We start from the raw sequence: 13,403 nt of genomic DNA, 5'->3' as shown, positions 1-13,403 counted from the left end.
TGGAAACCAAACAACATACTACAAAGTAGTCCATAGATCAAAGAGGAAGTTGCCAAAAAATACACTTAACTGAATGAAAATGAAAATACAACATACTTTAGCTGGGACACAGCTAAAGTAATAATGAGAAGAAATTTTATAAAGCTAAAAGCACACAGTAGAAAAGAAGAAAAGCCTCAAATCAATAAACTAAGCTCCCACCTCAAGAATCTAGAAAAAGAAGAGCAAAATAAACCCAAAAGAAGCAGGAGGAAGAAAATATTAAAGATAAAACCCAAAGTCAATGAGATTGAAAACAGAAAAAAGAAGAAAAGATAAATAAAAAAGTTTGTTCTTTGAAAAGATCAATAAAATTGAAAAAACTCTAGTGAGACTGACAAAGAAAGAAAAGACACAATTACCAATACCAGTAATGAAACTGGGATATCACTACAGATCTGCAGACAACAAAAGGATAATAAGGGAATATTGTGAACAACTCTACACATCTAAAGTTGACAACTTAGATGAAATGGATCAATTCCTCAAAAGACACAAACCACACAACTTATCCATTATGAAATAGATAATCTAAATAGCCCTATCACTATTAAGGAAATTGAATTCATAATTTTAAAACTCCCCCAAAATAAATCTCCAGACCCAGATGGTTTCACTGAAGAATTCTATCAATTGTTTAAAAATGAATTAACACTAATTTTATACAATCTCTTCCAAAAAGTAGAATAGGAGGAAATACTTGTCTCAATTAATTTTATGAAGCTATCATTACTTGATACCAAACCAAAGACTGTACAAAAGAAGAAAACATTAGATTAATATCACTGCTGCATATAGATGCATAAATCCTTACCAAAATGTTAGCAGATGGATTCCAGTAATGTATAAAAAGGATTATACAACATGACAAAGTAGGGCTTATTCCAGGGATGCAAGAATGTTTCAATATTTGAAAGTCAATCAATTTAATAACCTACCATATTAACAGACTGAAGAAGAAAAAGCACATGATCATCTCCATCAATGCAGAAAAACTATTTTACAACTTTCCATGTCCACTCATGATAAAAAACTCTCTGGTAAAGGAATAGAGGGGACTTCCTCACTTGGCAAAGAACATCTACCAAAAAACCTACTGCTAACATCACACTTAATAGCAAAATAAAACTGAATGCTTTCCTCTTTCATTTGTTCCTCATTTGGTAGGGAACAAAGTTAGAATATCTGTTCTTACCACTCTCATGCAACATAGTACTGGAAATTTCAGCCAGTGCAATAAAGCAAAGAATGGAAATAAAAGGTCTAAAGACAGAAGGGGAAGAAAGCTGCTCCCACTTGCAGATGACCTCATTGTTAAGAAAATCACAAGGAATCTAGAAAAAAATGGTTAGAAATAATAAATGAGTTTAGCAAGGCCACACGATATAAGATATACATACAAAAATCAATTATATTTTTATAGACTAGCAATGAACATACGGTCACTGAAACTGAAATAAAATACTATTTATTATTGCCAAAAAATGAAATATCTAAGTGTAAATCTAAAAAAGAAAGAAAGAAAGAAAAACATGTATATGACTTACATGCAGAAAACTATACTGTTGAAAGAAATTAAAGGAAAGACATCTAAATAAATGGAGAGACATAGCACATTTATAGACTGGGAGACTCAACACAGTAAAGATATCAATTGTACCCAAATTGATGTACAGGTTTAAATAATTCCTGTCAAAACCCCAGCAAGATTTTCTCTAGATATAGGCAAGATTAATCTAAAATTTATTTGGAAAGGCAAAAGAAGTAGAATAGCTAAAACAATTTTGAAGGGGGAGAAAAACAGAGTGGGAAGAATTGGTCTACTCAATTTCAAGACATTATATAGCTACAGAAATCAAGATTGTGATGGTATTGGTAGAGAGAGAAACACACAGATCAATGGAACAGGATAGAGAACCCAGAAATAGACCCACACAAGTACACCAAATGGATCTTTAGCAAAGATGCAAAGTAATTTAATGGAGGAAGAACAGTCTTTTTAACAAATAGTGCTAGAGCAATTGGACATCCACTGGCCAAACAAATAATAAATAAATAAATAACCTCAAACTAATGCTCACACTTAATACAACAATTAACTCCAAATAGGTAACAGACTTAAACATAAAATCTGAAACTATAAAACTTGTAGAAAAAAATAGGAGAAAGTCTTCAGGATATAGATGTGGGCAAAGAGTTCTTAGACTTGACACCAAAAGCATGATCCATAAAATTAAAAATTGATAAATTGGACTTCATCAAAATAAAATACTTTCTTTCTGCAAAAGATCCAGGGATGTTTCTTTCAAACAACAAAAGGATAAAAGGACATACTACAGACTGGGAGAAAATATTTGCCAACCACATATCTGTCAAAGGCCCACTACCTGGAATATTAAGAACTCACAAAACTCAACAGTAAAAAAAAAAAATCCAATTAGAAAATGAGCAAAAGACATTTCACTGAAGAGGGTATACAGATGGCAAACAAGTAGATGAAAAGATGTTTAACATCTTAGTCACAGGGAGACACAAGTTAAAACCACAGTGATCTATTACCACACACCTATTGGAAAAGCTAAAATAAAAAATAGTAAAAAAAAAAATTAGTAACAACATCAAATATGCATGAAGACAAGGAGAAATTAGATCATTCATGCATCGCTGGTGGGAATATAAAATGGTACAGCCCCTCTGGAAAACAGTTTCTTCAAAATAAAACAAAACAAAACATGCAACTACTGTATGACCCAGAAATTGCACTCCTGAATATTTATCCCAGAGAAGTGAAAGCATGCTCACACAGAAACCTACACATGAATGTTTTTAGAAGCATTATTCCTAATAGCCAAAAACTGGGGGGGAAACATGTGTCTTATTTTTAATAGTCCAAGCTAACTCTTCTCCACCACCACTATTTTTCCTAAATTATTTTTTTTTAATTTTTACCTTTTGACCCCCTTCACTCATTTCTCCCACCCCACACCCTTGCCTCTGGCAACTACCAATCTGTTCTCTGTATCTATAAGCTTGTGTTTTTTGTTTGTTTCATTTTGTTTTGTTGTGTGTGTGTGTGTGTGTGTTTTAGATTCTACATATAAGAGAGGTCATACAGTATTTGTCTTTCTCTGACTTATTTCACTTAGCATAATGCCCTCGAGGTCCATCCATATTGTCACAAATGGCAAGATTTCATTCTTTTAATGGCTGAATATTACCCCATTGTGTGTGTGTGTGTGTATATGTATACCACAATTTCTTAATCCATTAATCCATTGATGGACACTTCGGGTGCTTCCATTTCTTAGCTATTGTAAATAATGTTGCAATGAACATGTGGGTGCATATATCTTTTAGAATTAGTGTTTTTGTTTTCTTTGGATAAATATACAGAAGTGGAATTGCTGGATCATATGGTAACTCTGTTTTTAATTTTTTTAGAAACCTCCATACTATTTTCCATAGTGACTGCACCAATTTACATTCCAACAGTTCACAAGGGTTCCCTTTTCTCCACATACTCACCAACACTTGTTATTTTTTTGTCTTTTTGATGATAGCCATTCTAACAGGTGTGTGGTGGTATCTAATTGTGTTTTCCTGATGATTAATAATGTTGAGCATCTTTTCATGTACACCATCTGTATGTCTTCTTTAGAAAAATGTCTGTTCAGAACTTCTGCCCATTTTTTAATTGGATTGTTTGCTCTTTTTACTGTTGAGTTGTATTAGTTCTTTATATTTTCTGGATATTAGTCCCATATCAGATACAGGTTTTGCAAATACTTTCAATAGGTTGCCTTTTCATTTTGTTGATGGTTTCCTTGGCTGTACAGAAGCTTTTCGTATGATGTTCTCCCACTTGTTTATTTTTGCTTTTGTTGCTTTTACTTTTGCTGTCAGATTCAAAACATCATTGCCAAGGCTTATGTCAAGCAACATTCCCACCAGCAATGTATTAAAAACAGATGTCTTTTAGTGAGCAACTAATTAAACAAACTGTGATATATTATGCCATGGAACCCTGCTCAACGATAAAAGGAATGAACTATGAATACATGCTACAACCTGGATGAATCTTCAGAGGATCACATTAAATGAAAAAAGTTAATTCCATAGGCTACATGTTGCATAATTCCATTTATATAACATTCTTGAAATGACAAATTACAGAAATGGAGAACAGATTACTGGTTGCTAGGGGTTCCGGAGGGGTGAGGTATGAGAGAGGTGGATGTAGATATAAAAGGCAACATGAGGAATCCTTGTGGTGACAGAAATGTCCTGTATCTTGACTGTATTGATGTTAATATCCTGGTTGTGATACTGTATTATAATTTTGCAAGATGTTACCACTGGGGGAAGCTGGTTAAAGTTACATTGGGTCTCTGAATTATTCATTGCATCTGCAAGTAATGTAAATCTCTACTTATCACAAAATAAAAAGTTTAATTTAAAAAAAGCTGAGGGCAGAGAAAAGTCCAGCATTCAGGACGCCAACCAGCATCTCCAAAGGTCACTTGCATGAGTTCCAGAAACTGCAGACACAAGCAGCCCAGTTCCTGAGCCCTGAGTAGCTCATGGCACCAGAGGAAGAGAGAACAGGGGCAGGATTATCCTCACAGAAGACCACTTCTGTGAGGCACCCGGACGGCAACAGAGATGCTCCATGGCATCCCATTATGGCCACTGTCCTTTGCTGTCCATCACAGCACCCTGCCTTGAGAGGCTGGGACCATGAAAGGGAGATGATGGCAGAACCACCCGGTTCCAATGGCACAGCCCTGGATCATGAAAACACTGGCTGGATAATGACAGTGAAGCTGGGTCACTCTGGAAGGTACCTTCTAGGCCAGCCATAGCCTCTGAACACACCAAGTTGAAAGGGTGCCAAGCAAGCCTCTTGTCCAGGGTACATTCCCTAGGTTTACAAGGTATTTTTGGGGAAAGGATTCAGTGGTCAGATTAGTTTGGGAACCGTTGCATCTTGCATGCCCTTCTTGACAATCCGTAGTGCACACTAGCATGCTGAAGGCACTGAAAAGTCCTACCGTAAACAATCTGCCAACATTTCATAGTTTGATTGGCCAGAGAAATCTATTGCCATGCAACTTCCTTTTTGATTACAAAAAGCATGCTTTGAAAAATGATGATCTACTCCTAACTTCCACCAGATTCAAGAGACCCAAAGAATGGTTGCTGGCCTCTGCTTGGACACATGTGGCAGTGAGGAGCTCACCACCTCACTAAGCAGTCCCTTCTACCAGGGGACAATACAAGTGGCCATGGTTCAAAGAGCAAAGGCTCTAGAGAAATGCAATCATGTACCTGAATTTGGCTATGGGCCCTTGGGCAAATTGTATAAATGCTTTATTTCCTCATCTGTAAACTGGAGCTAATAATGTCTGCTTCACACGGTGGCTATGAGGATTACTTAATTACAACAACAACAATAATGTCAACCTTTGTTGATCACTTACTATGGGCCAAGTACTGCACTCAGTGGTCTCCACCACCCTAAAAGCAGACATCTCCATCATAAGAGGATGAAGCAGATGCTCAGAGATGGTGAGGAGCTCCCCAACATTACCATCAGCACTGGTAGGTGGTTTTACTGGAATCTAAACCCAGACCCATCCAGTACCAATGTCTGCACTCTTAAACAGGGCAAATGCAAAGCACCCATCACACAGTGGATTCTCGGCAAACATTTTGTCCCTTCTAACTTACTAAAGCCCTTTTAAGAACGCAGTGCCTGGATTTAAGCTCTGCACCTGGGTGTCCCCTGGTCACCCCAATGACACCAGGGCTTTCACTTGTTAATGGTGCCTCAACCCCACTGAGCCTCTTTGCAGCCTCCCATGGCCACCCCCAGGAAGCCTGGGCTGCCTGACCCACACCAGCCTTTGTCCCATGATGTGGGGCTCACAAAAGCAGTTGTCCTGATGCTCCAGAAATCAAAGGGCCAGTTTGAGACTATAAAAAAATAGTGCCAAATGAACAGTCCAGTATATCTTTCTTTGTGGAAGTACAACTTAATCAGTTCAGGCTGCTATAACAAAATCACATAGACTGGGTGCCTTAAACAACAAACATTTATTTCTCTTTATTAGTTCTGGAGGCTAGGAAGTGCAAGATCAAGGTGCCAGCAGATTCAGTTGCTGATGAGGGCTCTCTTCCCGGTTTGTAGAGGGCTTCCTTCTTGCTATACCGTCACATGGCAAAAGAGGGAGCTTTGATCTCTTCCTCTTCTTCTAAGAACACTAATCCCATCAAGGGGCTCCACCCTCATGACCTCATCTCAACGTAATTATCTCCCCACCTCCAAATACCACAACATTCGGGTTAAGACTTCAACACATGATGGGCTGCGGGGGACAGATACAAACATTCAGTCCACAGCAGAGTGTTTCTGAAGGGCACATTCTCAGGAATGAAGTGGGATGAGGGAAGAAGGGATGAGAATTTTGTATTATAATAGACACTGCTAAATATTTTTTACCAATTTACCCTCTTGCCAACAGTTTGTGAAAGGGAACATTGGCCTACAACTACTTTATAGAAATAGAAAAATGTCCAAGATATATTGCTAAATTAAAAAAAACAAGCAAATGCATACTATGACCCAACCTTAAAAAAAAAAAAAGAATACACTATAATTACATGACACTATATATGTGGAGAAAGATGGGCAGATACACACTGAATCCTTGATGGTGATTATCTTTGAAGGGTGGGAAACAAGCCTTGTTCACGTTTAATCATGTAGGGATTGATCACGGTTGAAGTTGATACAACTGTCTCTTAAGTTTGTAAGCAGAAGAAAAATATTCAAGGCACTTTTCAAGAAAAAGAGAAAGTGATAAGGAGCTAAATGTGAAACAAAACAAACAAAAAATTCCAGATATGAAGAAAATGCAATCGAGCAGCAATTTTCCAGCATGGCTTATCATCAGAAACCATCTCTTTCTTTTCACCAAAATGAATTTAGATGAAAATATTACATGCGAGAGCAGTTTCTTGACCCAGCTTTGCTGACCATGGCACCTCTATTCCGGCAGCATCCAGGTCTCCACTCACACCCCCATGTCAATGTAGTTACTAGACTACTGTCCCCATGTGAAAGAAGTGCATGCTTACTATTAAAACTATGATTTTTGAAGCACCCATATTCATTCCACCCTCAAACAATCATAGTTAGCATTTCTGTTTAACTTCCTTCCAGATTTAGTTCTATGCAAAGATCCCTAGGATCCCTAGGATCTCTTACATAGTTATAACATGATGATGTGTACAATCTTGTGGCTTGCTTTTCCCCTCATAGTCTGCGTGTTCATCTCATGCAAGTGGGCGAACACTCATGGAACGATACTCAATCACTTGGCTATTCCATAGTCTCCTTAACCACTCTCCTAACGTTGGCTCTTTAGATTGTCACAATTTTTTATTCAGCTGTTTTGAACTACATCGTGCAGAAAGCTTTCTGTGTAATTAGGATAATCCCTTAGGAGAGATTCCTAGAAATGGAATTACCAAGTAAAGGGTTTAAACATTTTTATGGTTCCAGATACTCATTACTAAATTATCTTCTAGAAAGTCTTCATCAGTATACAGTAGAAAAGGCAAGCGTTCATTTTACCAGAGTCTCACCAGCACTGGGTATTCTTTAATTGAGTGGTGAAAAATGGCATCCTGTCTTAATCTGCTTTGCTTTGATTACAGCTGAGGTTTTAGTGATTTTCCATATGTTTGTTAACAAGATGCATTTCCTCTTGTGATTTGTTTGATCATGTTCTTTGCACATTTATCCACTGAGAATGATCAGTATCATAATTAAGTTTCCCTAAGCCCTCTCTGTCACCCTTCTGCTATGACTCCTCTATTTGTTGACTGCCTTTAGTGCCCACTTGAAATAACACTAGTTATGAAATTTTAGATCTATAGAGCACTCATCACAAGCAACCTCTGGTTTGATTTTCACAACAGTCCTATTTATTTGTAGGACAGATGGGATTTGTAACCCCCATCTTACAGAGCAGAAAGCAGAGGTCCAATGTGATTAGATTTCCAGGGCTACATGACCACTAAATAGCAGGGCTGGGACCAGAATGGGTCCTTCAATTTCAGGAGGCAAGACAGTGCAAAGGTTATGAGTCCAGGTATGTAAACCAGCTCTACCCTGACCATCTGTACCACCTCGAATGGGCAGACCTCTCCAAGCCCCAGGAATGATAGCAGCAATTTCCTCCCGGGGCAGGTGAGGGGGCAGATGAGATGATGGATGTGCAAAGCTGAGCACAGTGCCTGGCTCACTGTAACTGCTCCATAAATCATTAATGCCATAAACACTTGCTGATGCCTTTGGGGCCACTCTCCCGGGCCCTGGGAATGCACCATGGGAACGCAGAAGTTCAGAGTCTGGCAGGGAAAATAGACAGACTGCCAATCCACGTGGAAGGCCTCACAGAAGCGCGTACAAGGCACTGAGTGGGCATGACCCAGACTCCTTGTCCCCTCACCAAGACAGAATCCATCACTCAAGGTCAAATTCAACATTCTGATCTTTCTCGTTTGGGCAGTCTGGCTCTTTCAGCCCAGTGTCATCCATGAGGGGTCATCAGACCAAACAGAATGACTCTCATAAATTTTCCCACGTCCCATCCATCAACCCTCCCTCCATTTCTCTGCCCTCGGCAGGAGGAGCCTACGTTTTTCCTGAACATGTGCTTCTGTGATCTCTGTCCAGCCACCCATCCTCAGGGTCTGAGCACTTCAGAGTCTGCAGAGAGCTGCCCTTCTGGGGTCTCAACAAACAGGGGCCACTAGTGGCTGGAGGTAGCACAGAACAGCCACTGGTGTCCCCGAGGCCCCACGCTGTGCCCGACTCCCAGGTTGCTGAGAGGGGTGTTTGGGATCCACCTTCAGCACCCTCACGGGACTGAGCTCTAATCTGGTCAGTTATTCTGACTCCACAGGGAATCTGGTGCAAGGAAAGAAGCCAGAGCGTGGAAATTGGCATGAAGGGAGGTGCAGACGCAGTGCAGCACTGAGGAAACACATGAGCTCTCAGTTAAAGAGATCCTAGTTCACCAGATGACTTTGGGCAAGTGACAGTCTCTCCCTGCTTCAACGCCTTATCTCTGAAGTCAGAATTCAAACAGATCTTGCTTCAAAAGTCAATCATGCAAATTATTGCAATCATGTATATAACTGAGTCCCCGACTCTCCCAACAGCATTCAGGCATTCAGCATTCAGAGTGATAAGAGTCGCCAATTACTGAGCACTTCCTGTGTGCAGTACTGTACTTCAAGCATGTCTCCTAAATTCATCTCACTACATTCTTAGCATAACCTCATTCAGTCATTGAGGCAACTATTTATTGGGCATTTTTCTAGGTGCTGGAGATACAGTAGTGAATGAAACAGACACATGTCCCTCCTCTGGTGCAACTTACATTCCAGTGAGGAAAAGAGAAAATAAACAATAAATAAAATGTATATTAAGTTACAGGGTCATGAGTGTTTAGGAAAACAGTAAAGCAGAGAGGAGGGATAGCAAATGTCTAGCTGGTGGTTAAAATTTTAGGAGGTTGGTCAGGGAAGGCTTCCCTGGGAAGGTGACAGTGGCAGTTTGGATTACTGGTAATATTCATAGCCCTGCTTGCTTTGGCAAGTGGGATGTTAACAGACATGACATAAGCTAAAGCTTGAAATATGCACATACAGGCACTTGCCTTCTTATGCTTTGGCCATGGCCAAAGGAGAGCATCTTAAGGATAGAGAGCTGCTCCTCTAAGCTCTGCCCCAGCCAAGGTGCCAGGAAGCAAATCCACAGGTAGAAGAAAACCTACCCAGCCCAGCCTGGATGAGTCACCCCAGCCAGCCTGCAGGGATGCATGAGAAGCTGAATGCCAGTGAAATTTGCTGGGTTGTTTGTTATGTAACATGATGTGGTCATATTGGTGACTGATAGAGAGACTTTGGGGTAAAGACCCTAAGGAAGGGGGAGAAGGAGCAATGTGACTCTCTGGGGGAAGACTGTGTCAACTGTGCCAGGCAGAGAGGAGAAGAAGTGAAGAGATCATACCAGGAATATTCAAGGGACAGCAAGGAGGCCTGGGTGGCTGCAATGGAGGGAACAAGAAAGAGGGCAGGAGGAAACGAGGTCAAAGGGATGATGCACGGCTAGATCACGTAAGACGTTAGAAATAGGATGACCACATAATTTAACATCCAAACCAGAACATGTTTTTAAAATTGAACTATCATTTGCATATAGTAAAATACATTCTTTTTAGTGTACAATTCTGAGTTTGATCATCTTAGACCATCGTGTAACCAACCCCCTATTGAAGATATAGAGCAGTTCCATCACCCACAAAAATTCCTTGGCCTCTTAGGGCCAATTCAGCTAGCAGCCCTGGCAAATACCACTCAGTTTTCTGCCCTGTACTTTGGCCTGTTTCAGAGCATCATTAAATGGAATCATGAGTATCAGGCCTTTTGAGTCTGGCTTCTTTCACTCGGCATACGCTTTTGAGAATCATCCCAAGTTTCTATGTGTGTCAGTATTTTGCTCCTTTTCAATGCTGAATAATATTCCATTGTACGGATGTACCACAGTTTGTTATCCATTCACCACCTGAAGGGCATATAGGTGGCTTCCAGTTTGGGCTATCATGAATAAAGCCACTACAAGCACTGGCATACAGCAAACTAGGACAATTCTGAGAGTGAATAATTCTTTTGGGCCACGAGGTATAAATGGGGACCATTCCATGAAGATGGGGAAGTGTGTTCACCTACTTAGGTCAAGGTAGGGACTTTGGCTGTTCCCCTGGAAAGATGGGAAGCTATGGGAAGGTTCTGAGCAGAGGAATGACGTGAACAGCTGCCATGTTAGCAGGATCATTCTGGCTACGGGGCCAAGGACAGAAGCAGGAAGGCCAATCACGAGGCTATTGTCATAATGATGGTGGGACAGACCAGGGAGGAGGCCGTGGCAGTGGCGAGGAGTAATCAGATTCCAGATACACCACAGGGAGAGCTGAAAGAATTGTTGATGGGTTAATTATGAGGTGTGAGAGAAAGAAGCATCAAAAACAACACCAAGATTTTTGACCCGAGCAAGTAAAGAAGGGTTGCTTTGCCCATTTTACAGAGGAGAACACCGCAGGCTTAGAACGGTTAAGACATTTGCTCATGACCACACATCAAGACAGCAGAGCCAGGACTGGTGTTCCAGCAGCCAGCTGCTTGGCGTCACCACACCATTTGCCTTATGTCAAAAGGAGGAAGCAAAAGTTCTCCTCCTAAGGAGAAATCGCATGTTGAGAGTCCTCCAGACACAATTCCATTCCGACAGCACAAATGTGCCCCCACCAGGAAAGGCCCAGCCAGGGGTGAGCTGCCAAAAGGCCCCAAGGGAAGGAGCTGGATCTTCCCCTGGGCTGTTCGCAACCAGAATATGAAGCCTGGGGAAGGGCTGGGGAGCAGGGATACGAAGTGAGGACAGGCAAACAGTAGGGCCTGGGGGCCCTGACCACACCCCACACTCATTAGCCCACTGAGTCTGTGCATTGCAGGAGGATGGCTGAGCAAGAGGCAGTGTGGGCATTGGCTGCCACTCTGCTACCCGAGGTCGTCCATGGCAACCTGGTTCCTTCTGGGACTAGAGGTCCGAGCTGGCACTGAATTCCCTTTGGGGCGCAGGTGGGGAATTCTGGTTCCCTCAGTAGTTCTGTGTGAGCCTGTGACAGAGGCCACAGCCCCCTGCCTACCCATAGGCATCAACTCAGGGCCTACAGCTAGATTCACAATTTGTCCCCTAAGGAGATTCTACCACACCCCCAAACCATGGGCTGCCATCCTGGCTCATGTATCCAGGCTCCCAAGGGCAAGTGTCAGCCCCGGGAGCTGGGAGAACCTGTGGATGAGCAATGACACTGCAGCCAGGAGCGGGAGGTAGAGGCAGGGTGGGGGGCTCCCACTGCTGGTCAAGCGCCACCTTTCTGGTGGGTGGGGGGACAGGCCCTGCCCCTTCATTTCACTGTATCTCACATTCTTGCCCACACAAAGTTCCTAAGAAAGGATATGCCCTGCAGCCCAAGGGTAGCAAAGCAGAGGGCAGAGTCACCCTGGTACACAGCCACCTCCTTCTACCTCAGCCATGTCACTGAGACAGAGAAAATCATTACTTAGCACTGTTGAGCCGAGCCCTGCACACTGCGAAATAAATTAGTCATCCAATGACAGATGCTAGACGGACACAACCCTCAGTGTTCCCACTCACCATCTCTAGACGGCTATCACAAATTGCTCATCTCAAACGTCAGAAGGACAGCTCCCTCTGCCGTCCTTCCCTCGTAAGCACCGCTCCTGGTGTGGCCCTCAGAGTCTATTCCAACTACACACACACACACACACACACACACACACACACACACACGCACACTCCAGTCTGCGCAGAGGTGGGTGGGAGCCCCTTCCACTAGGTAAGGCACCATCCCACTGCCTGCCTCACTCTTTTCAATATCACAGAGTTGACAAAAGCAGGGTCTTGGAGACACATGGACCAGGGTTCAAATCCCAAACCTGTCACTCTCTGGCTGTGAACTTGGTGCGGGTCACTTAATCCCCAAGCCTCAGCTTCCTCACCTGTAAGATGTCTCGAGCTATAAGAAATAAACGTGCTCATGTGTAAATGTGCCCAGTAGAAAGGAAGATCTCAGTCCTCTTGAAAAGCTAGCAGGTAGCCTAGCTCAGAACCTGGGGTGTACCTGCAGGCTGTGCCCATCCCACACCTGCAAACCTCCTCAGCTCTGTGGGGAAGGCCTTAGCAAGTGCAGGGGTGTTGAGGCCTCTCATACCTGTATCCTTTAACCTATGGAGGGCACAGCTCACAACCACTTGCTTGGCCGGGGGCCTGGAGTCCCCTCCCAGGGTACAGGTCCCTGCTACAAGAACAGCCCAGACAAGGGTATGCCCACCATGTGCAATGTGTCCCAAGGCCCAAGGCTCAGCCTTAGCTGGCGGCAGACAGGCAGATAGGGAGGACCAGAGAACAGCTCATGCCATACATCTGAGGGAATCCTCAGCAGACTTAATGCCAAGAGCCATCCATGCTTCCTTTGATGGGACCCAGCCTATCCCCCACCCCAGCCCCCCAAAACAGAGGGGCTCTGCCTCTGCCCCTTCAGTTTCAGACACACGCCTGCATCCAAGTTCCCACCATACTCAGATTCGGCTGAAATTCAGCCCCGATGCCTTGCTCCCATGACCCTCCAGAGCCCGACGAGGTGCACTGGGCCTTTCCATGCAGCTGGCAGTCAGACAGCACACTGGAAGGCAGGTCCAGGGCCATG

At 42.7% G+C, this 13,403-nt stretch overlaps 1 protein-coding gene across 1 annotated transcript in view; it reads right to left on the bottom strand.

Annotated features, from left to right (window-relative positions):
• Positions 1–13,403, bottom strand: part of GRID1 (glutamate ionotropic receptor delta type subunit 1) — a 666,870-nt gene that overhangs the window by 421,283 nt on the left and 232,184 nt on the right. The window lies entirely within an intron of this gene.

Source organism: Eubalaena glacialis, chromosome 1, assembly GCF_028564815.1.
Source record: "Eubalaena glacialis isolate mEubGla1 chromosome 1, mEubGla1.1.hap2.+ XY, whole genome shotgun sequence".
Classification (NCBI taxonomy): Eukaryota; Metazoa; Chordata; class Mammalia; order Artiodactyla; family Balaenidae; genus Eubalaena; species Eubalaena glacialis.
Note: the sequence above shows the minus strand (reverse complement) of the source record. Positions and strands in the feature narration are given on the sequence as shown.